We start from the raw sequence: 26,602 nt of genomic DNA, 5'->3' as shown, positions 1-26,602 counted from the left end.
ATAATCAATGATAATTATTATGTCTGCTACTATAACACAATGGGCCGTAAACAATGAAAATTATTGTTCATTATTCAAAATTCTTCCTGGTCCTTGGCTGTAAATATTGTACTACAGTTGTATTATTTATTGTACAATTTTATATATATATATATATATATATATATATATATATATATATATATATACAGTGGTGCCTTGGATTACGAGCATAATTCGTTCCGGGACCGTGCTTGTAATCCAAATCCACTCTTAAACCAAAGCAAGTTTTCCCATAAGAAATTAGAGAGATGCAGACAATTGGTTCCAAGCCCAAAAATAATGATTCATTATTCTGAATAATATATAAAACAGATGAAACAAACATTCAGAAACAGCAGAATATGTGATATTATAAGTTACAGTACAGTAATGGGGAGGATGGGAAACACAAGGGCTGACAGAGACTGCAGGGAGCATGAAGGAATGAGCAGGACAGATGTGGGCACAGTATAGCAGCACTCTCTGTCCGGGGAGAGAGGGGTTACAGCTATGGAGAGATTACCTCCACAGTCCTGTCCCCTGATGCAAGCCCCAGCCTGAAGTGGATCTGGTATGATTTGGAAGGTGAGGGGGACTTCCTGGGTCAGAATACAGGGCTGTGGATCACCCTGTGCAGACCATGCCCCTCCTCCACTCCCGCTCCCACCCAGCACAGGGAGCTCTTAAACCAAAGCAATGCTCTTAAACCAAGTCACAATTTTAAAAAACTGAGAGCTCTTAAACCAAAACGCTCTTAAACCAAGTTACTCTTAAACCAAGGTACCACTGTATATTTATTATAAACCCCTTCATGACTAAGATCATTATTGCACGGATGTCCAGCTCATAAAGACGCAGTGTCGCGTAGCCTTTTAAAAGCCGTAACGCTTTTATTTTTGCACCTACATGGCTGGTTGAGGGCTTATTTTTTGCAACACGATTTCTAGTTTTTATTAGTATAGTATTGGTATAAAAGAAAAAAAAAATAACTATTTTTAATTATTTTTTTCTAATATATAATATTTTTAAAAAATCTGCAATTTTGGTATATTTTCCCCCTCTTTTCCTTGACGCGCAGGAAAAATATTGTGATATTTTAATACACGATATATAATATGTTTACTTTTTTTGTACACGTTTTTGTTTTGATAATGGGCAAGGAGGTAATATAAACTTTTATTGGGGGCTTATTTTTAATTAAGGTTTGTTTAAAAAAAAAAAAAAAAAAAACCCTTTTTTTATTGTTTTATTTTTCCCCCCACTTTATTTTAACAATTATAGAATCATTAGATTGCATATACTGATGTATGCTATGCCATAGCATAGCATAGATCAGTAGTATCTATACATAGAGTCTGCCTGAGAGCAGACTTTATGCACAGATCACCAATCTGACAAGACAGAGGTAAGTGTCTTATCCCCGCTTGTCAGTACAAGTGATTGGGGTCCCGATCAGTCAGTGACAGTTGCTTGTCCTGTCACTGACTCCCTTAAACACCACGATTAATGTGCATGGCAGTGTTTAATTATGTTCACACAACATAAAAAATAGAGAAAAGGCGTCCGATTTTCATATTTAAAATAACGTCAGTTTTTGCCGCAATTTAACTGACTGCAATGGCAATGTATTGAAGTCAATGGGAAGACAGACGTCCAATGCACACAATGTATTGAATAACAGACGTTTTTGCCGTGGACGTCAAAATAATGAACATGATCATTATTTTTGGACGTCTTTTGCAAACAGCAGATGTTTTTTATTAGTAGTTCACACACAGTTTTCCTTTTGTGACCGTTCTTTCTTCGTCTTTACTATTAAATTCAATGGACTTTTCAATAAAGACACACTCAGAGTCCAATTAGTAACCCCAAACTAGAATAATGTGCAAACACCAGTCATTGCACTAAGGGGAAGCCAGGCTGCTAAATAACATCCGTTATTTTAGCCTCAAAATAACTGACGTCATTTTAAACGGAGATGAAAAAACGTTGTGTGAACATATCCTTTAAGGGATTAATGACAGGCAGCTGTGTGTCCATGGCTGGCTGTTGTTATGCCCGGCTCTGGCTAGAGTGATGTGTGCGGGGCCGCTCGCATTGAAGTGACCCTGCACACATTTAAAATCCCTTCACTTCAGGAACATATATATATATACATATTGTGAACATGTGGTGGTTAAAGAAAAAGTATACATAACCATTGTATATAAAAATGTGAACAAAGATAATAAAAGTCACAAGATACAACACATATTCATACAGATGTACACACCTATCAATTCAACTTATATAAGCAAAGCGAATCTGTTGAAGCTCAAGAAGTCAGGGCCTAAGCCATGGAGATATAGCTGGGATTCACATTGACACATCGGGAGTGTTCATAAGAGCTACTGTATGAAACAAAACCAGCTTAGAGTCCAGTCCATTGTGTGCACAGCATAATAACCCATTATAACCGATACAGGGATACAACTTACTTAAGAAGTGAAGAGGGTAGGAAAAGAGAAAAGAGATTAAGAGAGTAGTGAAGTGGGAGAAAGGAAGAGGTAGAAGATCCATCAAGACAGGTGCAGGTATTTAGCGCCCATCGCCAATGGTATAATACCTTGAACTATGTAATGGATACCCTGGCGCAGCACAGGCAGCTTCAGAAGGGATGATGCTAAGGGATATTAGACCCTGTGGTAGAGGGAAAACTTAGGAAGAAATAGCTCGGTACCTATAGGGGAGGATAGAAAATGCAACCAGTGACCACATACCTGTGTATTTCTTGACCTGCCTTGCCTGTCTAGCAATATCCAATGTGATAGATAACTTCCGCAACCCAATCTTCTAGGGACAGGGGCTCAGTGGACCTCCAGTGTCTCGGGATAACTGTTTTTGCCACCTGTAATAAGTGGTAAGTGAAGGATTCCTTGAATTTAGTCTGGGTCATGGAAAACGTAAAGGGGAACTATTAGCAGGTTAGAAGAATCTAACCTGCTGATATGTCCCTATTGCACAGGAGACGCCAAGTAGGAAAGTATGTCTCTTACCTTCTTAATTGGCACTGTTCCGTTAGTCGTGTGCGCGACGCTCCAGTGAGATGGCTAGGAGCACTGGGGCACCTGTTAGCAGCACTGACTGCTCCCATAGTGCTGATCCGGCCCACCCCTGTGCAATAGGGACATATCAGCAGGTTAGATTTGTCTAACCTGCTGATAGTTTCCCTTTAAATAGGAGGGCTACCTCAGGCTTGCTAGGGATATTAGCTGATATTAGCTGAAGTACAATTGTCCAAAAGGTTCGAAACCTGGAGCAACCCAACCAAATGTGCATCATGGTGCCAACTTCAGTGTCACATCTGTGGAGAGCTACCAGGACTCTGTGCCACCCAGTCTTCCACATCCAGTCCCACCCTTTTGTGGCTATGGTAGCTTTGTGGGATAGGAAGAAGCATTTAGCCCATTGGACTTCTAAAAAAAAAATGCTTATGTAGTTCCTTCTCCCACTTTCTACAATGGGTAGGAAGATCACACTGTGTTTTTGCTGTCCATTTAACCTATCCATTTCGGGGGAAGGGGTGCAAAAACTGATGAAGTATACTATCCATAAGGATCCGTTTCCATTGACTTACATTATAAAAAAGAAATCATCGAAACAGATCAGTTTTGGGTTTTTTTTGCGTACACAAAAACATAGTTTACCACTTTTTTTTTTTACCTTAAAATAAACAACTTCAAAAGGATCCATTAAACAGACAGCAAATATGTAGTGTGAACCTAGCCTGAGAAATATACACAGTACTTGCATTTTCACAATAGATGCAAATAATTCTATGGGGATAAAACTTTACATCTATGGTTGTGATCCTGCTCCTACACTTCATGTTCTTGAGGAGATAAGCTGCCACTGCAGTTGTCTGGCAGCGGCTTTATATTATATAAAAAAGAGAGAGCGCCTTGTTCATTAATCTTATTACAGAAGAGAAGGAGGAGAAACTGTGGCTGCTAATTTGGGTAAAAAACTACAAAGAGGAGGGCGGCATACAATTCAGGGACCCCATGCTATAGGTACATCACTGTAACCATGGTAACCATAACGAAAATACCCATTGTGCTTTTCGAAAACTATAAGAGTAGAGCAAAACTTCTAAGCCGCATGATTTATAAAAATGGTTTGGGGCCTCTTCAGCTCAAAGAGAGCAGACGACGATTAGTATAAGGCCGTGACTTTGCTCTTCAGCTGCTACACAACACCAAAAGCCTCTATTAATAATGGGAGTTTTGTTGCCTGAGGGAACAGAAAGTTAATGAATGACCTCTGCCTCATATTTGTATACATCAATTCCATGTTCTGCCTTTGATGATACAGACACAAAAACATCGATTCAATGGACTGTAGCGTTCCCTTTGAAAGACCTCCATGTATGAGCCCAGAGTTCTGGAGTTAAAAGTAGTTACATCTCAGTCATAAAAAAAATAACTCAAAAGAGGTAAAATGATGTCTACAGCCATCCCATAGTGTTAGTTAACAGATTTCAGTATAAGAATATCTATCTATCAACTATCTATCTATCTCATATCTATTATCTATCTATCTATCTATCTATCTATCTCATATCTATCTCCTATCTATCTATCTCATATCTATCTATCTATCTATCTTATATTATCTATCTATCTATCTATGTCATGAATGGAACTTTGGCGCAGTCCTCGGTGCGTAAGGTACGACCGAGACTGCGATTTTGGCCATAATCTTCCATTTATTCTGTGTTTTGTTTGCCTTGTTTTTGCCCTCTCTGAACTGTGTCTTATTTCTTCTGGTCTGCTAATTGTTTTCCCTGCCCCACCCGTGTCTGTGCTGCTAAGTTTCCTCTGGTCATGTAACAGTTAACCTGCCTTGCCTCAGTGATTGACAGCTGGTCCCTCCAATCATCTTCTGTACTTGGTTGCTGGTCTCCTATTTTAGTTAGCTGTTTCTGCCTGTGCCTTGCCGGTTATTGACTTAGTCTCTGCCTGCTTGTGTGTTCTGTTTTCTGGTTTCTCCTGATTCCTGCTTTGTATCTCTGACCTCCCTTGCTTGCTGCCTGCCCCTGATCATATTGCCTGTTTTCTGACTACGCTTTTGGATCTGATTTTGTACTTTTGCTGCCAGACTGTTGTGACCCGGATTGCTGACCATTCTTATTGTGTTTGTTTGTTTTGTCTTGTGTATTGTTTCACGTATCCAGGCCAGGGATCGCCGCCAAGTTGTCCGCTGCCATTTTAGGGCAGATTGCGGCAATTAGGTAGGGACAGTGGGCGGGGCTGAGCTCAGGGCTCACTGTCTCTGTGTGTTTGGTGTGACTGGTCCTGACAATCTATCTATCTATCTATCTATCTATCTATCTATCTATCTATCTATCTATCTATCTATCTTATATTATCTATCTATCTATCTATCTTATATTATCTATCTATCTATCTATCTATCTATCTATCTATCTATCTCCTATCTATCTATCTATCTATCTTATATTATCTATCTATCTATCTATCTTATATTATCTATCTATCTATCTATCTATCTATCTATCTATCTATCTATCTATCTTATATTATCTATCTATCTATCTATCTATCTATCTATCTATCTATCTATTAGGGATGGTCCGAAACTGCTGAGGTTCAGGTTCGTATGGCTATGGCTGTATCCCAGTTTTCCAGGCGGTCCTCCCGCTGTATCCACCCTCTCCACGGAGAGGGCAGACAGCGGGAATCATTGCCGAGAGTTCGGGTTCATACGAACCATCCCTACTATCTATCTATTATCTATCTATCTATCTCCTTTCTATCTATCTCCTATCTATCTATATCTATAGACTATCTTTTATCTATGAATTCATCTATCTGTCATCTATTCATCTTTCTTTCTTTCCTTTCCTCCTTCTATCTACTATCTTTACATCTTTGTATATCTATTTTCCTCCTTCTATCCATCTATTTACTTTGCAATTACCTTTCAATCTATATATCACTCATTCTGCCATTCTGTTATGTACCCATCTCAGTTCTTTGTCAAAAAAAGTAGCAAATTTTTGTGCATTTTGCATGAAAATTCACACTTTTCTGTGTTTTGTGCAAAATGTTCAACTTTATATGTTAGTTTTCTACGTTTTCTTATATTCTTTCCTTCCTACACTTTCGTGTTGTATCTGGGGATCCCCCCTGCCAAAGGACTTACATCCTATAGCACCCACTACATCAGTTAAGAAGTGCGGCTCCTCTTTTTCCTCTATCTATCTATCTATCTATCTATCTATCTCCTATCTATCTATCTATCTATCTATCTATCTTGACTATCTTTTATCTATGAATTCATCTATCTGTCATCTATCTATCTATCTATAATCTATTGTCTCTATCTATCTATCTCCTATCTATCTATCTAGATTGACTATCTTTTATCTATGAATTCATCTGTCATCTATCTATCTATCTATCTATCTATGTATCTATCTATTTCCTATCTATCTATCTATGTATCTATTTCCTATCTATCTATCTATCTATCTATCTATCTATCTCCTATCTATCTATCTATCTATCTATCTATCTATCTATCTTCTATCTATCTATCTATCTATCTATCTATCTATCTATCTCCTATCTATCTATCTATCTATCTATCTCCTATCTATCTATCTATCTATCTATCTATCTATCTATCTATCTATCCATCCTCTTTATCCATCAATACATCTCCTCTCCACCTTGTTATCTTCCTACCCATCATTTATCGTCTATCACTGACCCTTAATGTAGTATGCTTTATATCTATTTTTGGAGTATAATTTCAGCATCAGACGGAATTATTCCAGGGGGAAATAAAAATACAAACAAAACATGATATCATAGCTCTGGGTAGACAAATCTGTGCTGCTTCTTTTTATTAATCTCTGCATATTTTAATGAGAAAATAGAGGGTATTAATTACATCTCATTATGGTAATATATATCCTGGCATGTTCTGTGCATTGTAGACATAGGGCTGCACTGTCATGGTGCCAATTTCATAAGAAAAAGTTAATTAAAAATAATTGGGCTAATTGTCTTAATTAAACATGTAATTAACATTGTTATGAACATTTTTGATGATGCACATTTAAGCCTATTGATCTCTTTCCTTTGACTCTTACATGCGTAAGTCGTATTCTAGAAAATAAAGCTGTTTACACTCTAACATGGAGAACTAAAGCAAATGTTGAAGGCCTTCTAATACGGATAGTGGCGGCGGAGGAGGAGGGCTTTTATCTTACACTATGTCATGTTTCATGAAATGATTTTTTTTAATGCAGATTAGCCTTATTCTCTAAGTAATAAAATATTCCCCTGATGAAGCCGAAAGCAAAACCAATAATGGCTTAGTAAACAATTGTTTTCATAACCAGATCGGTTCCTCTGAGCTCAGAATAGGAAGACAAGGAAAACAAGGATCTCCTAACTGTCAATGTAAATATATATATATATATATATATATATATATATATATATATAGTAGAGACAATGTCAGGAATGTGACTTTGCGCTCCTCGGTCCGTACTGGGCGACCGAGGAAGCGCTGAGCCTCTGGTTGTTTTTTGTTTGCAGTCCTGTCTGAATGCTGTCTTAGTTTCCCAGCCACACCCGCATTGCCTGTTACACTCTGGCAGTGCAGGGGTTACTCCTTATAGACCTGTCCAGCTGAGCTGGGTGCTGGGTTCAGGGCTGATCCAATCAAGTGCTGGACCCAGTCCCTGATTCCAGATAAAAAAGCAGCAGGCTCTTCATTTCCCTGCTGGCTATTGAGTGTTACTCAGCTAAGCGCTTCAGCTCTCCTGGTTCTGTTACTTCTGTTGCCTGACCTATTGCTTGATCTTCCAACCTGCTTTGTCTGCTGCCTGCCCTGACCTCCTTGTCTGTCTCTGACTCTTCTTCTGCCTTACGTTTTTGTACCTCGCTGACCGCCGTTGCTGACCCGGACCGTAGACTTTGCATTATTGTGTTTGTTTCGTCTGTCTTGTTTTGTGTATCACCTGGTGTAGGACAGGGACTGACACCGTGGTTGTCCACGGCCATTTAGGGCCGTTGAGGCAAGTAGGTAGGGTCAGAAGGTGGGTTCTAGTGGTTAGGGCTCACTGTCTTGTTCTGTTCCCCACCTACGTCCGGCGAGTTTGTGACAGAATAGCCAGCCAGAAAGAAGATTTTTGGGTCACCTGCATCATGGACCCTATGAACACCCTGGTGACCCAGATGCAGGGTCTGAATACGTTGGTTCAGACCCTTGCTGAGCGTGTGCAGGAACAAGAGTCCTTGCCCAGGCAGATGTGTCTGACCCCCCCGCAGGCTCCTGAACCCCCAGTGCAGCTCCCTGAGAAATTTAAGGGGGACAGGAAAAATTTCCGGACCTTTCGGGAGGGGTGCAGATTATTTTTTCGGCTACGTCCCCGCTCCTCCGGAGATGAGACCCAGAGGGTGGGCATTATTATGTCCCTCCTGCAGGGCCCACCCCAAGAATGGGCATTCTCACTACCTTCTGACTCCCCTGATTTAATGACCGTTGACAGATTTTTTTCAGCCTTGGGCCTTCTGTATGATGACCCAGACCGAGCAGCAGAGGCAGAGCGCCAATTGACGACACTCAGACAGGGTAAGAGACCAGTGGAAGAATACTGTGCTGACTTTAGGCAGTGGTGTGTACCCTCTACTTGGAATGACCCAGCTCTGCGTTTCCAGTTTCGTGCGGGCTTGTCTGACCAACTGAAGGACTTGTTAGTAGCCTATCCTAATCCTGAGACTCTGGAGGAAACTATGACCTTAGCCATACGGGTAGATAGGCATTTGCGGGACAGACGCAAAGAGAGAGAAACGTCTAAATTCCCTTCTGGTTCATGTCCTTTGACCTTACCTCCTAAACCTTCTTCTTCCTCTCCTGTGTCCCCTCCGCAAGACGAACCTATGCAGATCGGGTCAACTGACGCCAAGGCCAGACGTGCATATCGCCTCCAGAACCATCTGTGTCTCTACTGTGGCAAAGCGGGGCATCAAGTACGACAATGTACCGCTAGACCTGGTTCACCGCCGGAAAACTTCAGCGCCTGAATGATTATCGAGGGGGTCATTCAGGTGCACAGGTAACCTTCGACAAGAAAAAGAAGTTGTTGTTGCCTATTTCTTTGACTTTGGGAGATAAATTTATCTCGGGATATGCCCAGGTTGACTCTGGGGCTTCTGCTAACTTTATTAATACTGTTTTCTGGTCTGGTCTGGGGGCATGTCCACTTCAGCTTAAATGTCCGTTGAATGTGACTGGAGCGGACTCTGCCCCTTTTGCTCAGGGTAATATACGCTACATTACCCCCCATCTTGAGGTAAAGGTGGGATCAGTTCATTTTGAAAAGCTTGACTTTTTGCTTATGGAAAATTTGTCTGCTGATATCATTCTGGGGTTACCCTGGTTGGACCAGCATAACCCCGTGTTTGACTGGCCCAACAGGGAACTGGTTCGATGGGGACCAGAGTGTGCTCCTCATTGTATTTCTTTGTCGCTTGCTGAATGTTCTTCTGATGATGGGGAGATTCCGGAGTTTCTGCTTGATTATGCTGATGTGTTTGATGAGAGATCGGTGGATGGATTACCTCCCCATCGTCCCTATGATTGCACTATTGACTTGATACCAGGGTCTAAGTACCCTAAGGGTAGAATATTTAATTTGTCCTGTCCAGAAAGAGAGGCTATGCGAGATTATATCAAGGATAGCTTGCGTAAAGGTCACATCCGTCCCTCCTCTTCTCCCATGGGGGCGGGATTCTTTTTTGTGGGTAAAAAAGATGGTGGTCTACGCCCCTGTATTGATTATCGAGAATTGAATAAGATCACTGTGAAAAATCAACACCCTCTGCCTCTCATTCCAGACTTGTTTAACCAAATTGTGGGAGCCAAATGGTTCTCTAAGATTGATTTGCGGGGAGCATACAACCTAATAAGAGTAAAGGAGGGAGACGAGTGGAAGACTGCCTTTAATACTCCTGAGGGACATTTCGAATACCTCGTTATGCCCTTTGGATTATGTAATGCTCCGGCAGTCTTCCAACATTTTGTTAATGACGTGTTCCGTGAACATCTGGGTCGTTTTTTGGTGGTATATCTAGATGATATTTTGATATTTTCTCCTGATTGGTGCTCTCATGTTCAGCATGTTCGTACTGTGTTAGAATTGCTAAGGCAAAATCACCTCTGCGCCAAGCTGTCAAAATGCCAGTTTGGGATACAGGAGGTCTCATTCTTAGGGTATAAGATCACCTCCAACTCATTTTGTATGGACCCCCTTAAAGTGACAGCCATTGAAAATTGGGAGCGACCCAGTAGCCTTAAGGCCCTACAAAGGTTCCTGGGATTCGCCAATTACTATAGAAAGTTCATCAAAGGTTTTTCTGTTATTGCTAAACCATTAACTGATCTAACCAAAAAGGGGGCAGACCTGGTTAATTGGAGTCCTGAGGCTATCCTGGCATTTGACAAGCTTAAGAGGTGTTTTGCTGAAGCTCCTGTGTTAACTCAGCCTGACTTTGAACAACCCTTTGTCATTGAAGTTGACGCATCTGAGGTTGGGGTAGGAGCAGTTCTCTCACAAGGTTCAGAGACCCTCACCAACCTCAGACCCATAGCCTACTTTTCTAGGAAGTTCTCCAAAGCCGAAAGCAACTATGACATAGGTAACAGAGAACTTCTGGCCATTAAATTAGCCTTTGATGAATGGAGACATTTTCTGGAAGGGGCTAAACATAGAATTAAGGTGTTAACAGATCATAAGAATCTGATATATTTGGATAAAGCCAAACGTCTCACTCCTCGTCAGGCCAGATGGGCTTTGTTCTTTACACGATTTAATTTTGAAATTTCTTTTCGACCTGGGTCTAAAAATGTTAAAGCTGACGCCTTATCGCGCAGCTTTGACATCGACACGGTTCCCAGGGAGCAACCAGAGACCATCCTGTCACCCGGGGTGGTGGTGGCCACTTTGCAACCCGATCTGGCAGCTCGGATTGCGGAATCTCAGTCTCTGGCTCCCCGGAACACTCCTGAGTCTAAACTGTTTGTTCCTCCAAACCTTCGCCTTAAGGTTTTGGAGGAGATTCATAATTCTGTGTTGGCTGGTCACCCGGGAATTGCAGGTACTAAGTACTTACTCTCACGGCATTATTGGTGGCCTTCATGGGCAAGAGATGTCAAATCATTTGTCGACGCCTGTGAAACTTGCGCCAGATCCAAGGTTCTGCGTAGACTACCTGAAGGTCTCCTCCATCCCCTTCCGGTGCCTACCAGACCTTGGACTCATATTTCTATGGATTTTATTACCGATTTGCCACCCTCTAAGGGAAAAACAGTCATTTGGGTGGTTGTTGACAGATTTTCTAAGATGTGTCACCTTATTCCCCTGCGTAAGCTCCCTAATGCTCGTACCTTGGCTACATTGTTCATAAACCATATCTTACGTTTGCATGGTGTTCCAGAAAATGTAGTTTCTGACAGGGGGGTACAATTTGTCTCCAGATTTTGGAGAGAATTTTGTGGTCGGCTGGGCATCTCATTATCCTTTTCGTCGGCTTTTCACCCACAATCTAATGGCCAGACAGAAAGGGTGAACCAATCTCTGGAACAATTTTTGAGGTGTTTTGTTGCAGGGAGCCAAGATAAATGGAGAGAGTTTCTATCCTTAGCGGAATTTGCTCTAAATAATCGTGAAAATCAGTCACTCAAGATGTCGCCATTTTATTGTAATTATGGCTTTAATCCCAGATATTCTTCTGTACATGCGTCAGAGTCCGTAAACCCTTCGGCTGAAGGTATTTATTCTAAACTGTGCACAGTTTGGGCCCAAGCTCTTCAGAACTTGGTCAAAGCCCAAGAGACAGCTAAGAAACAGGCGAACAAAAGACGCATATCTGGCCCAGATTACGGTATAGGAGAAAAGGTATGGCTCTCAACTAAAAACTTGAAATTGAAGGTTCCCTCTGGTAAACTAGCACCCAAGTACATTGGTCCGTACGTTATCACAGAGATCATTAATCCTGTTTCATTCAGATTACGATTACCTGGGTCTATGAGAATTCACAATGTATTTCATAAGTCTCTTCTCAAAAAATATGTTAATCCTGTGCTTCCTTCAGTCCTCCCTGCTCCTCTGGTCATCCAGGGGGAGCTGGAGTTTGAAGTGGACAGGATATTGGACTCTCGTCAAATTCAAAATTCCATCCAATATCTTGTCCAGTGGAAGGGATATGGTCCTGAAGAAAATACGTGGGTTGCCAGTAAGGATATACATGCCCCACGTCTCATCCGGAAGTTTCATGACCATAACCCCTCTAAACCGGGTCCTTTAAATAAGGGTCCTGAGGCCCCTCATAAGAGGAGGGGTACTGTCAGGAATGTGACTTTGCGCTCCTCGGTCCGTACTGGGCGACCGAGGAAGCGCTGAGCCTCTGGTTGTTTTTTGTTTGCAGTCCTGTCTGAATGCTGTCTTAGTTTCCCAGCCACACCCGCATTGCCTGTTACACTCTGGCAGTGCAGGGGTTACTCCTTATAGACCTGTCCAGCTGAGCTGGGTGCTGGGTTCAGGGCTGATCCAATCAAGTGCTGGACCCAGTCCCTGATTCCAGATAAAAAAGCAGCAGGCTCTTCATTTCCCTGCTGGCTATTGAGTGTTACTCAGCTAAGCGCTTCAGCTCTCCTGGTTCTGTTACTTCTGTTGCCTGACCTATTGCTTGATCTTCCAACCTGCTTTGTCTGCTGCCTGCCCTGACCTCCTTGTCTGTCTCTGACTCTTCTTCTGCCTTACGTTTTTGTACCTCGCTGACCGCCGTTGCTGACCCGGACCGTAGACTTTGCATTATTGTGTTTGTTTCGTCTGTCTTGTTTTGTGTATCACCTGGTGTAGGACAGGGACTGACACCGTGGTTGTCCACGGCCATTTAGGGCCGTTGAGGCAAGTAGGTAGGGTCAGAAGGTGGGTTCTAGTGGTTAGGGCTCACTGTCTTGTTCTGTTCCCCACCTACGTCCGGCGAGTTTGTGACAGACAATCCGGTCAACACAAAACTCTATCTTCCTATTGATATTTTTAGTTAGATAGATAGGGTATGTTTACACTGAGTAAATTAGGCGGAATTCCGCGGTGGAGCTTTCCAGTGCGGAATCCCGTTTGTCTCAGTATGACACTGCTTCTCTATGGGAGAGCGCGCGCTCCTCTGCTGCCGGCGCTCTCTGCTCGGGGAAGTGACATGTCACATCTTAGAGGGAAGAGCGGCAGCAATGGAGGAGCATGCGCTCTCCCATAGACAGGAATTCCACCTGATTTACTCAGTGTGAATATACCCTAAAGGCTATAAACAGGGAGTATGGTTTTCAGTTTGGCCACAAGGTCTAAATGTAAACTGAGACTTTCTGTTCTGTCTGGGATGATAAGGAAGAGCCTTCTGTAAAGTGATCTGTATAGTATTACAGTGAAAGCTGAGAAAACAATAGATGATTCCCTGTGAAATGATCTTTTTAAAGCGGTACTCCAGGATTACAAAAACATGGCCGCTTTCTTACAGAGACAGCACCACTCTTGTCTCCAGTTTGGGTGCTGGTTTTGCGATTATATATATATATATATATATATATATATATATATATATATAATAAAAAAACACAGATAGATCAATTGATAGATAGATAGATAGATAGATAGATAGATAGATAGATAGATAGATAGATAGATAGATAGATACTGTGTTTACTGTGCAAAGCAAAAGTAGCTGGAGTCAGTGGTGGGCAGATACTACCAGACAGGGGCGAGTACCCAGCAGTTGGCTCTGAGGTGAAATGCATGGTGGGAGATGTAGTTTCCCGGCCGGGTGCCATGATGTAAAACTGGGATAATTTGTTGAAGCTTGAGTCTGGGGTTAGGAGCAGTGTAGACAAGTAGGAAAAGTAGGAAAAGTCGGTGGGGGATAAGTGAGTGCACCTATATGCTTTTGTACACTTATTTTTTTTTTTATGGGATTGCTGGAGTTCCCCTTTAACAGTCTGGTGTGTTAAGATATCTAGCTAATGTGTTATGACTGTGACAGTTAACTCAGCTACATCTATAATACCTCTTCCCTATAACACTGTAAATTATGTAGACACAGACAGTACCGCTTCCCTGTCTGTCATTGTAAATTATGTAGACATAGCGCTACTTTACTTTCCCTGTAAATTATATAAAAAGATACTACACACTTCTTGTTCATTCCTCAAAATGAATAAACAAAGATAATACTTCTTTAAAGATTTCAAGTTTACCTACTGAGATATACAGTCTACATGGCGCTCGTAAAATTATGGACCTGAACTTTTTTTTTTTCTTATAAGCCAGGCTTGCTTTATATTCTGTTACTTTAATCAGATATTCCCATCAAAATTCACGCGGATACTGAGCCAAACCTACGGATATTGCCGTTGTTTGGTATTTTATTTGCCACAGTATTCAGGTACCCTGTATCCCGGAGCTTTTTATTTGCCATTTTATTTTGGTTGGCGAGCACAAAACGTGATATGGTCATCTGCTGTTATAGTCCGTCCATTCCAAGTAGCCACAATCTGTCCGTGCTGTGATTAAACTTAACAAACCACCGTGGTTATTTGAGGAGGCTCAAAGAGTCGCCTCTCGCAGGACATTTTTATTTGTACTTTTAAACCATTTTTTTTATGAATGATATATACAATAGGTTACAGTTTTATTAATGCAATAATTCATAGCAGTCATAGTGATATGACACATGACATTCAGTGTTAATAGTTTGCCCACTAGGGTTTTAGTAAGCTCCAAAGCTCTTTCCATGAGTAGTGTTGAGCTGGGATGCTGAACTGTTTAAGTGCGGCAACATTCTAAGTACCTGGCCGCTCGGCATTTGACTCCCGTTGGATGTCGCCCTAAGTAACTATCCATAAGTAACTACAACACAACCCATAAGTGGGACTCCCTAACTTGATGATGGAAGTTGTAGTTTTGCAACAGCTGGAGAGTCACAGGTTGGGGAACAAAGTCCAAGAGTATCAAAAGAGCAAGAGGATGATTTAAAGGGGAACTCCGGATAAGAAAAACTTGTTTTCTATTAAAAGTACATTAAAAGTTATATAGATGTGTCCATACAATATATTACTTTATCTGTGCGGTTCTGCCACACTGGTAGCTGATAGAAATCCAGGAAGTGAAAAAAATGGCCTCTGTGCCAATTCACATTGTCTCCTGCTCCCTCTGCTATCCCCTCTAGGACACAAATCTTCCATGCCTCTGCTCTGTCTCACATTGTGTGTTTGCTGATGATGCAGACAGGGGGCAGGGTGTGATTTCACAGGAGGCGCGGCTGGATAACCCAGTCCCCTGACTGATTCACCATCTCTGTCCGGCCAGAAGCAGCTGCAGCACTAATTTTACTGATTGTAATGGGTGGAGAAAACATTGCATTCTGGGAAATGCTAAATCAGGAAGGACAGAAACACAATGCAGAACAACCCCCCCCCCCCCCCCCCTCAACAAATGGAATTTTGGTAGTTTCAAAACTGGGATAGACAGGTAAGTAATGCGTTATGCTTCTGCAGAAGTTTCATTTTTTACCATCTACCTGGAGTTCCCCTTTAAGGGAGAGGTAGATAGATGTGACCTAGCAGAAATAAAATCGATTTGCCAAACCTGAGACGTACAGAAAATGAGCATTTGTAGAAAGCAACAGAGAAAGCAATTTCTGAGAGGAGAAAAACACTGCTCATTTCTCCATGTACAGATGATGGTTAGTGCTGACAAGCTGCTTAGGCCTCTTAGGTAAAGAAATAATAAACTCTGCTTAACAACCACCAAAACAATAACAAGTCCCATAAGATTAACCACATTGAGATTTCATTCAGTAAAACTCTATAATACATAGAGTATATTAGATATTAGCCACTTCTGCTTTACCAACAAGCATATATTTATCCCACCTCCACTGGCTGGATTCTGTAATATACACCGATCAGCCGTAACCATTAGACCATCTGCCCATTATTGTGTTGGTAAAACATGTTACATGAATAAGGTAAATGGCAAACTGGTACATAGGGATAGGGGACCCTGCCCACTAGGGCTTACAATCTAAAAGGTATCCATTCTGCTCTCTGGTGCTCGTTTTCCTCCCTCTGCCCCTTTAAGGGCCCTTTTATATACAGCAGTGACTTGCTGGCCAATATGGCAGATTATCTTTCCTTGTAATAAAGACAACGATCAACCGAAGAGCCGATCATCAGCTGTTTGTTGTCTTATAAACCTGCTTAAAAATCATTAAAAATTATTGTCCGTTTGCTGTGCATCGCTACATGTAGGGGTGCGCGGCCGACAACTGATAAAGATTATACTTACCTATTTACCCCCGTTGTCCTGCAGCCTTCGGCCCACGTTCCCTGCTCACTGCTGATGCTTCTAAGGACGCCCCATCTCTTCAGTGACAAGCTACTCAGCCAATCAATTGCCGCAGTGCTGTCACGTCTTAGCTAGTGATTGGCTGAGCAGCCTGTCACTGAAGACATAGGGCCAGAAGCGTCAGCGGTGAGCGGAAAACATGGGCAGGAGGCTGCAGGATTATGGGGAAGAATAGGTAAGTCTAATCTTTATTACTTTTCAAGAAAGAGCTGCACATGTCTAATAATATATACAGGGTGGATCAAAAGTAGGTGGACAGAATGGTTAATCGGGTTATGAAGGGGGAGATTTATCAAACATGGTGTAAAGTGAAACTGGCTCAGTTGCCCCTAGCAACCAATCAGATTCCACCTTTCATTTTCCAAAGTGTCTGTGAGGAATGAAAGGTGGAATCTGATTGGTTGCTAGGGGCAACTGAGACAGTTTCACTTTACACCATGTTTGATAAATCTCCCCCAATCTGTATATAAACAATGCTGGTTTTGCTGCATAAAAGAGCTACATGAAAAAATTTGAATCCCATGTGGTATCCAGTTGGAGGGCCTAGGGCGGCACGAGATGTAGATACGACCCCGCTCCTGGTGCATGGCCTTTGCAGCTATGAAAGCTTATGATAACCTAATGAGAATCAGACTTTAAAACCAATTAGTTGGAATGAAACCAATGTGTTTCTCTTCTGATAAAATTACAAGGAATTTGATTTATTTCATAGAGTAATCCGACCTTTATCTCCACTCAAGAATTCCCTTCAGCCCATCCCCCAATATAATATATGGCATGTCAGTGCTGCTTTCTGGCCCCTTAAAGGAAAAAAAACTATTACATTGTGACCACTAAATAATATACACTAAGCCTATTCCAGGGTCCCATTTTGCATTATTCAGTATAACTTTACTAGCTATTCTCTCTATATATGTATTGTGTATTAATAGCTAACAAATAATATATGAGATCCATTTAAACTCACTACAATATTTAGAATTCCAATTACATCACAGTCCAAGTTTACAAGAAGTAAATGATGGTGTGTGCAGTGATGGGCACATCCAAGCCATATATAAGCTGTTTAATCCTGGGCAGCCTGGCTAACCAAACAGTGCATACCATAATATATACACACAGTGGAAGGAGCCTTTCACTATATATCTATCAACTGGCTCCAATTTGTCAGACATTGTTTCAGGAAATTCACAGTAGAGCTCTGCCAGCTATCATTGTTTTTTTTCTAACCATGGAAGGAGAAAACGTAAACGCTTAATTTAGTGGAAGCCACACGATTCATCAGAGACTTGTTATTTTACCTGCCAAGGTATAGCTTCCTTGGGGTCTATTCATCAAAGTGTCTGGATCCTGACCCTGGGTTTTTCAATATGTCCTTATAGAATTAAAGGGATTTTCTGGTTTCATGTCTGTTAAAATTATTGATTATGTAATGGATTGTTCTGCAATTTTTTTTTTTTACTATGCTTTGTGTTTCATTTCTTTATGGTTTTTAGGGAAACTAAAAAGAATCTAATCTGATGATATCTCCCTATAGTATATTTCATGCTGTTAGGAGTTTAATCTTTATGCTAATTAAGCCTTTTGGTGCACTGGGGGTGGGACTATCACTCCCAGTGCACCAATCTGTCCCTGGTCAGTCCATCCCTTCTAATCAATATCAGCTGGGCCGACTGGGTCAGTAGTCGCACCCCCATTGCACCAAAATGCCTATTTAAAATAAAGATTAAACTCCTAATAGAACAGAAATGGCGCCAAGGATGAAAGTAAGAAACTTCATCCACAGCACTCTGAACATTATAGGGAGATATTAGTAGGTTACATTTTTCTAAGCTGCTGATAGCTAGGGTGCGTTCACACTGAGCAAAATCGGCGGAGAGCACCGCTGCGGAATCTCGCCTGTCTCAGTGTCAAACAGTGTGTCTGTGGGATGGCTCGCACGCCTCTGCTCTCCGATCAAAGAATTGACATGTCAATTCTTTGAGCGGAGAGCCGAGGCAGGCAACCCTTCCATAGACACTCTGTTTGACACTGAGGCAGGCGGGATTTCGTGGCGGAGAGCTTTGCCAAGGAATTCTGCCAGTTTTGCTCAGTGTGAACATGCCCTTAAGGTCTCTGCTAGACATCTGTGAGTAAAAGCGTCTTGTATACATTCAGAAAATACATTCATACCAACAAATTGTGTTCGCGTCAGCTCATCTTACCAGCGGACCTTGCAGTTACATTTCCCAGGTTCTTATTTTTCTAGAGGATTTCAAAAGGGGTTGTAGTTTGCACTGTATTTCCCCAAATATTCAAATACATCCAAATTTGAATTTTTGAGATTCATCTGGGCAAATCGCAAATATGTACAGGAGCAGAGAGTCCAGTAACCTCAGCTATTGTACAGAGAGTTAGGGCCCTATTCCACCGGATGATCGTTCGCATAATTGTTAACGATTAACAATCTCAATCGACCGCTATTGCGAAAGACCTGAAAGCGTTCACTCATTTCCATGAAACGATAATCGTTACTTATGATCGTATTTGCGATCGTTTTTTCTTCGCTATTGCGTTCGTATCTACTGCGAACGACCGAAGGACGTCTTATTCGATGCGAACGTTTTGCGAACGTTTTGCGAACGAGCAACGATAAAAATAGGTCCAGGTCTTATAAAGAGATCAACGATTTCTCGTTCGGTCGTTAATCGTTAACTGCATTTCAACCGAACGATTATCGTTTAGATTCGAACGTTTTAACGATAATCTGAACGATAATCGTCCGGTGGAATAGGGCCCTAACTTGCTGCTCAGTTAACATTTGCCAAACTGGGGAACACCTCCCTGCTCGGAGAACAGAGGGTTTTTAAGAGGCAATGTATATGTCATCGGCATTTACCTCCAGACAGGTAACACATTCACCCAGCAAGTATGTATATGCCTCCCTGCTCAGTGTACAGGAAGAGGCACTCGCTACTACAGGAGTCTTTGCTCTTGTTCATAATCAAAACCGCCATTTAAAATTTAATCAGAAAGTTGATTAAAATGGCCAATTTCTCCCAAAATCAAATGGTCATTCAGCAGACTGTTCACTGTTCACTGTTATTTGACCATCAACCTCCATCTGTCAAATATCTGTGGGCTTAAGGTCCCCATAGACCCGCCAAGGCTGACTATATATGGTATCCTCCCAGCTCTCCACTAACAGATGATGTCATTGGAGAGAAGGGTCAGATGTGCTGGATTTTTGTCACCTGACCCTTTTGTCCTTGAAGGCATAAGTCGGTAACACAGCTTACCCTTTCCCACCCTGACCCTGTAGATGACACATGAATGTTCAGCGAGGCTGGAATTAGTGTACTATTGTGGTGCGTTCACACGGAACGATTATCGTTTGAATTTTCGCGATTGGCTCGTGTAAACACTCAGAACGATCAAGCGTCGAGCGAGAAACCGTTCCTTGTGATCTTTCAACATGTCCTTTAAATCGTTGTTGGTCGTTCGCTGAAAATTCGCAGATCGCTTCGTCTAAACAGTCTTTCACAGATTCACCCTATGTGTGAGTTTGGCTTAAGCGATCTTAAAAGGATCGCAATAACGATTGTTTTAACGATTTTCACTTCGTCTAAACTCTGATCGTTATAAAAATCTAATTGTTGCTTTAAAATCCAGAAACGATCAATTGAGCGAATTATCGCTCCATGTAAACGGACCATTAGATGACCCAATCAATAATGTAAATGAGTGCCGTTCTGCTTAAACAGCTTGAGAGACGTTTAGCAAGGGCTGTACGGACATCGCTAACGATGTCTGTGCAGCCCTCACCCTTAACTGTTAATACATTACCTCTCCACGCTCCGGGTCTTCTCCTGCCGTCTCCTTGCTTCCTGGCACCGCAGCTGCTGCTTCAGAGCAGTCTGTGAGCGTTGTCCGCACATCGCTATTACATGTAGCCGCTGATTTTGGTGTCAGACCATTTGACACGATCAGCCGACGATCGTTGTAATCGGCTAATCATTATCTGGTTATTGATTTGGTCAACTATCGCTCCGTGTAATAGGGCCCTTAAAATTGGTTGAATGAAGGTTTTTGAAGGTGTATACACATAGAGAGACGTGCAGATTTAGTCAGGCACCACAGACTGCTATAGGGGCTGTACAAATTTATCAATGAATTTTTATAGTCCGGATCAAATATAGTTGAATGTTATATTGTGTATACAGCTACTGTACACATCTCTAATACAAAAGAGCACAATTGTATTTAATCAATAATATCCAGCACAGAGAGGGGTTAATATCAGGGGTCACCTGTGGTGGTTAAATCAATAGACGTACTGTATATAAGACATAATGTTCATTTTCGGAGAACATGTGAAATTTTCAGACATAAAAGCCCCCATAAGGCTGAGGATAAGCTTTCTATCATTGCTTTAGCATGCTCCCAGCTCAGCCTAATCACTGTGCAATGGGGGTTCACAGGACTGTGGTTAACAATTGGAGAAATTCAATTTCATTGACCGTGAAAATGTTCTATGGGGAAATCAGCTCAGTCTGAGACATCATGTGATCCGATAATATTCACCCTGGCCATTAATTCATCAATGGGATTTCCAAATGCTGATCAAACCTCTCTGTCCTCTGTTTTATGACAGTGTGTCAGTGCTGGGCTCTAATATCAAGGCTGGTTAGCCTCTGTAGCCACTTCCAAATAATAATGATATAGATGCAAATAATTGTATGGGGATAATAGCAAGATAGATGTAAGGCCATGGTCACACTTCTGTTATGACTTCCTCTGATTATGCCACCACGACATTGGTGAGAGCTGGTAGAGTATGCGTTCCAACTGCTGTCAGCTTGGGTTAGGGCCCTATTCCACAATAACGATAATCGGACAGATCGGCCCAATTTGACCCAATTCGGCCGATTATCGTTCGTTGAAATAGAGAGAACGATCAGCCGATGATCGTGTCATCGGCTGATCGTTCATTTAGGGCCAGACCTAAAATCATTGTTCCCCCACTGTGCATCGATATGGTTGAAAAGCGGTGCGCAACGGGCGACCGACGATTTGACAAGCAGCATCAGCATCATACATTACCTGCAGGTCTTCTTCTCTGCGCTGTCTTCATCCCCGTGTCCCGCGCGCTCTATCTTCAGAATGGCCGGTCAGCTGGCGGAGCGCTCAGCCAATCACAGGCCGGGACCGCCGCGGCCTTCGGTTGGCTGAGTGTGGCCTGTCCGCTGACTGTCCATTCTGAAGATAGAGAGCGCGGGACCCGGGGAGGAAGACAGCACAGAGAAGAAGACCTGCAGGTGATGTATGATGCTGCAAGGGCTGCAAGGACATCGGTAACGATCTTCGGGCCGTGGAATAGGCCCAGTAAACGAGCGGCGATCTAGCAGATCGCCGCTCGTTTACATCGTTGTTCGGGCCCTCCTCGGCCCGTTGAATAGGACCCTTAGACCAACCAACCATTTTGTCTTGATCAGGGTATATATATATATATATATATATATATATATATATATATACACATATAGGGTTTTCGTTCAGGAAAATTGGTCAGGAAATTATAGAACCTGTCCTATTTTCATCAGGATTTTCTCAATGGATGCCCCCATAGTAGTCTAAGGGAGCTCAGGAAATCATTAAGACCCTACTGATGGTTTCCTGATGGATTCCTTAACATAAAAACTGATTACTGTCAGGAAATCCCGATGGTTTCCTGAAGCTTTTAAGGCCTCCTGATGGGGCATGACTATTCTTGCCATTAGATGAAAATTTAAAATTCTAGTGGGAACAGATCCTAACTTGGGGACATGCCTCCCACAAAGACCAGTATACTACCATGCTCCCTTAAAGTGCTACCATGAAGCAGGAAACCGAAACATACCAAGACCATAATAACATATTTTTTTATTAGCAATAAACAGGTTTCATGAGATGTTCCTCCCCTCCTCCTCTCAAAATGCATTGCCCATATTGCTAATAAACTGATTCTTGGTCCACTTTAGTTTCTTGCTTTATGTGTCTTCTGGTGCGTTTACACAGAGAGTTTTATCTGACAGATTTTTGAAGCCAAAGCCAGAAACTATGAAGAGGGATCCGGTCATAAAGGAAAGACTAAGATTTCTCCTGTTTTCAAATCCATTCCTGGCTTTGGCTTCCAAAATCTGTAAGATAAATCTGTCTGTGTAAATGCACCATAACTCTCCATAATTACCTCCTCTTCCACCAATCTTGACTTGATGTCAGTTCCAGTATTGGTTTCATCCCTGGTATCTGTAAAGCGATTAAAGGAGTTGTCCAGGCTTAGAAAAACATGGCTGCTTTTTTTCCCCAGTAAAAATGCCACTTCTGTGTCTAGTGTGGTTTTGCAGCTCAGTTGCATTGAAGTGAATGGAACTTAAAGGGAACCTGTCATCATGAAAATGCTCCCTAAGCTATCAGCATTGCGTTATAGAGCAGAAGGAGCTGAGTGGATTGATATATATCTTTATGGGAAATTATTCAGTATAACTTGTAATTTATTGATAGAAATCGCTTATGTTTCCATACTAAAGAGTCCAGTCCATTGAGTGACACCGCCCACTGGACTCCATAACACGGATTTCAATCAACAAGTTACAAGTTATACTGAATCTTTTCTAATAAAGTTATATATCAATCTGCTCAGTTCTTCCTGTTCTATAACATGATGGTGATAGATTAGATAGCATTATCTTGGTGACAGGTTCCCTTAAATTGCAATATCACACACAACCTGTGGACAGAGGTGGTGCTGTTTTTGCAAGAAAGTAGCTGTGCTTTTCCTAATCGTGGATAACCTCTTTAATTGTCTTGCGCTAGAGGAACAGCACTATAAACTGAGCGTACTCTGTTATTTTTTGTGTTCCAGATGGGGGGAGTGTCTGCCTCTACTTGGTTGTGCACTACACCCATCCCACCCATGTGTGTAATTACTTTTGCCGGATCTTGCAAGCCCAGAGCATAGGCGTATTATACGCCATGGCGAGACCATAGTACAATGTAGGGTCTTCCCCGATATGAGGCCACCTTATAGTTGGTGGGCTGGTTTACACTGTTTGCAAATGGTAACCAAGAGCCTCATTATTTTTGTGGGAATTTTTTTTATGGCAGTTGGGGGGGGGGGGGGGCTGCTTTTAACTATTTTCATGTCTGTAGTGGGTCTGTATCTTTCCATTGCAGTGAGCTGTTGCATTTTTCTGTGTTTTTCTGTTATTCCTTCACTTCTTCAGCTATGATAGGAGTAATGGCACAGGTTCTGCACACCATTTTTTTGTTCTTTTTTTTTTGCATATCTGTTTATCATGAAATAAAAGGAGATATAAGAAAATATTTCTCTTACAGGAAGTGTGATGGTTCCAATATCACAGATTTTAGACTCTATACACATTAGCATCATGGTGTTTTATCAAGGCCATAACAGCCTGGATAATAATATTTAAATGGACTAAATGCACGTCACAATTTTTTGACATTTTCTCAGATTATGTAATTTATTTGTGGGGGGAAAAAATAGCACAGACTTTGCATCGATAAAGCGATGGACGCATAATGGAACGTAAGCCAGTGGCGACATGAGCAAAGCCTTAAAGAGGGAAAAAAAATCGGACACCAGATCACTAAAAAAAACACATAAAAATTACCCGACATAATCCTTTCCCACTGCAAATAAAAAACAAATAGCAGAATCACCCCCTGACCTATTGATTCGTGTATGTCGTCCAATTCTACTCTTCTATTATCTCCGCCGCTATATAATCAGGTGCCGCATTCACAAAGAAGAACTATAGGAAAATATCATCCGAAATAAAAATAACTGGAGATCAGATTTGATAGGAAGAGGCAGCGGAGACAATAGAGCAGCGGCATTCCTTGCTTTAACCCTTACAATCCTGCTCTTTTTTTTTTTTATTAGGAGGTTGCGGTATTATTTCAGATGGGAACAGAAGGGACTTAAGTGCAGTTGATGATTACTTAAGCCAAATTAGGGAGTGGAGAGAGAGAGCATTTATCGTTATTAAACCTGCCCCAAAACATCACAAGTCACTGCAATTATAATTGACCTACATGTGTTACTGGGCTTCATATATTATATTAGAGCCGGGATATCATCCTTGGATTGGATAGGAAGAACTGGTTATTTGGGACATTTAGTTGACGTAATCCAGGTCGTTGGTGTATTGTGAGATAAATTCACCTTCTTTAATGAGAAAATAGAGTTATGATGTGTATGTACAAGGATATGCTTGCACTATATAGCAGGCTAGGCTTGCACTATATAGTAGGCTAGGCTTGCACTATATAGTAGGCTATGCTTGCACTATATAGTAGGCTAGGCTTGCACTATATAGTAGGCTAGGCTTGCACTATATAGTAGGCTATGCTTGCACTATATAGTAGGCTAGGCTTGCACTATATATTAAATATGCAAAAGAACACTGCAGAGACACCATCACATGTCTCAACGTCAGTGAACTAGCCAGACCTTCCCTCCGGGAAGGAACAACCAAGCCAAAGGCGTTCTCCAGTTAAGGAGACCACCTCAGCAAGGTATCCATCCACAGACAGCTGTTTCGGGGTTTTTGCCCCTCATCAGTGTGGAGTAGGTTTCTGGCTAGTGGAAGCAATGACTAGTAGGTGCATGCAAAAGGACGCTGGTTGACCTCAGGGAGATCAACCAAAACACCGCAGAGACACCATCACGTGTCTCAACGTCAGTGTATTCTAGAACATTGCCCCCTGGGAAATCAAATATGCAAAAGAACACTGCAGAGACACCATCACATGTCTCAACGTCAGTGAACTAGCCAGACCTTCCCTCCGGGAAGGAACAACCAATGCTTGCACTATATAGTAGGCTATGGTTGCACTATATAGTAGGCTATGCTTGCACTATATAGCAGGCTAGGCTTGCACTATATAGTAGGCTATGCTTGCACTATATATTAGACTATGCTTGCACTATATAGTAGGCTATGGTTGCACTATATAGTAGGCTATGGTTGCACTATATAGTAGGCAAGGTTTGCACTATATAGTAGGCTGGGCTTGCACTATATAGTAGGCTATGCTTGCACTATATAGTAGGCTAGGCTTGCACTATATAGTAGGCTAGGCTTGCACTATATAGTAGGCTACGCTTGCACTATATATTAGACTATGCTTGCACTATATAGTAGGCTAGGCTTGCACTATATAGTAGGCTAGGCTTGCACTATATAGTAGGCTACGCTTGCACTATATATTAGACCTATGCTTGCACTATATAGTAGGCTATGGCTGCACTATATAGTGGGCAAGGTGTGCACTATATAGTAGGCTATGCTTGCACTATATATTAGACTATGCTTGCACTATATAGTAGGCTATGGTTGCACTATATAGTAGGCTAGGCTTGCACTATATAGTAGGCTAGGCTTTCACTATGTTCAGGCTTTAAAGCAGTTGCACATAAAATGTATAGAACAGAAAACATCAAATGATAAACTTCGATAAAGGAATACATGTTAGTATTATTCTGAATAAAGTTATACTAAAAGCTACAAGGTCTAGTAAAACGCACAAGACTAGGACACTCATTAGACATATGTACGGCCAATGACAGCCTACGGGCATGTCAGAATTGGGGAAATCTCCCACAGTATAAGCTGAGGACCTGGTAAATAATCCAGCATTACCTGTTATGCAATATTAGAATATATTTTATATATTTATTATATAAGTGCTGTTGGCACTATATAAAAATAATAATAATAATAATAATAATAATAATAATAATAATAATAATAATAATAATAATAATAATAATAATTATTATTATTATTATTATTATTATTATTATTAATAATAATAATATTATTATTATCATTATTATTATTATTATTACTATTATTAGTATTTTCAGTTTACAAATAATAAGCTACATAAAGGCAAAATATTTTCTTCTGGATGACGATCGGTAACATTTCTGGTTATCCATTCTGGATTGGTGCACCAGACGCCGGCACAGTAATAGTGAATTTCCAATGGGATCCAGGTAGGATATCTTGCATGTAGTTTCTTATTAAACATACAGTTAATATTGGATTG

The 26,602-nt window shown here is 41.4% G+C and overlaps 1 protein-coding gene across 2 annotated transcripts in view; it reads left to right on the top strand.

The window, feature by feature from the left end:
• RUNX1T1 (RUNX1 partner transcriptional co-repressor 1) overlaps positions 1-26,602 on the top strand; it is a 161,842-nt gene that overhangs the window by 13,152 nt on the left and 122,088 nt on the right. The window contains exon 1 of one of the 2 annotated variants that reach the window (XM_069957376.1): positions 16,620-16,676. The exons of the other annotated variant lie outside the window; for it this stretch is intronic. The gene's annotated coding sequence lies outside the window, so the exon portion shown is untranslated. Of the gene's footprint in view, positions 1-16,619; positions 16,677-26,602 lie in introns of those variants that run through there. 2 annotated transcript variants of the gene reach the window in all.

This window comes from Dendropsophus ebraccatus, chromosome 2 (assembly GCF_027789765.1).
Source record: "Dendropsophus ebraccatus isolate aDenEbr1 chromosome 2, aDenEbr1.pat, whole genome shotgun sequence".
NCBI classification, from domain to species: domain Eukaryota; kingdom Metazoa; phylum Chordata; class Amphibia; order Anura; family Hylidae; genus Dendropsophus; species Dendropsophus ebraccatus.
Note: the sequence above shows the minus strand (reverse complement) of the source record. Positions and strands in the feature narration are given on the sequence as shown.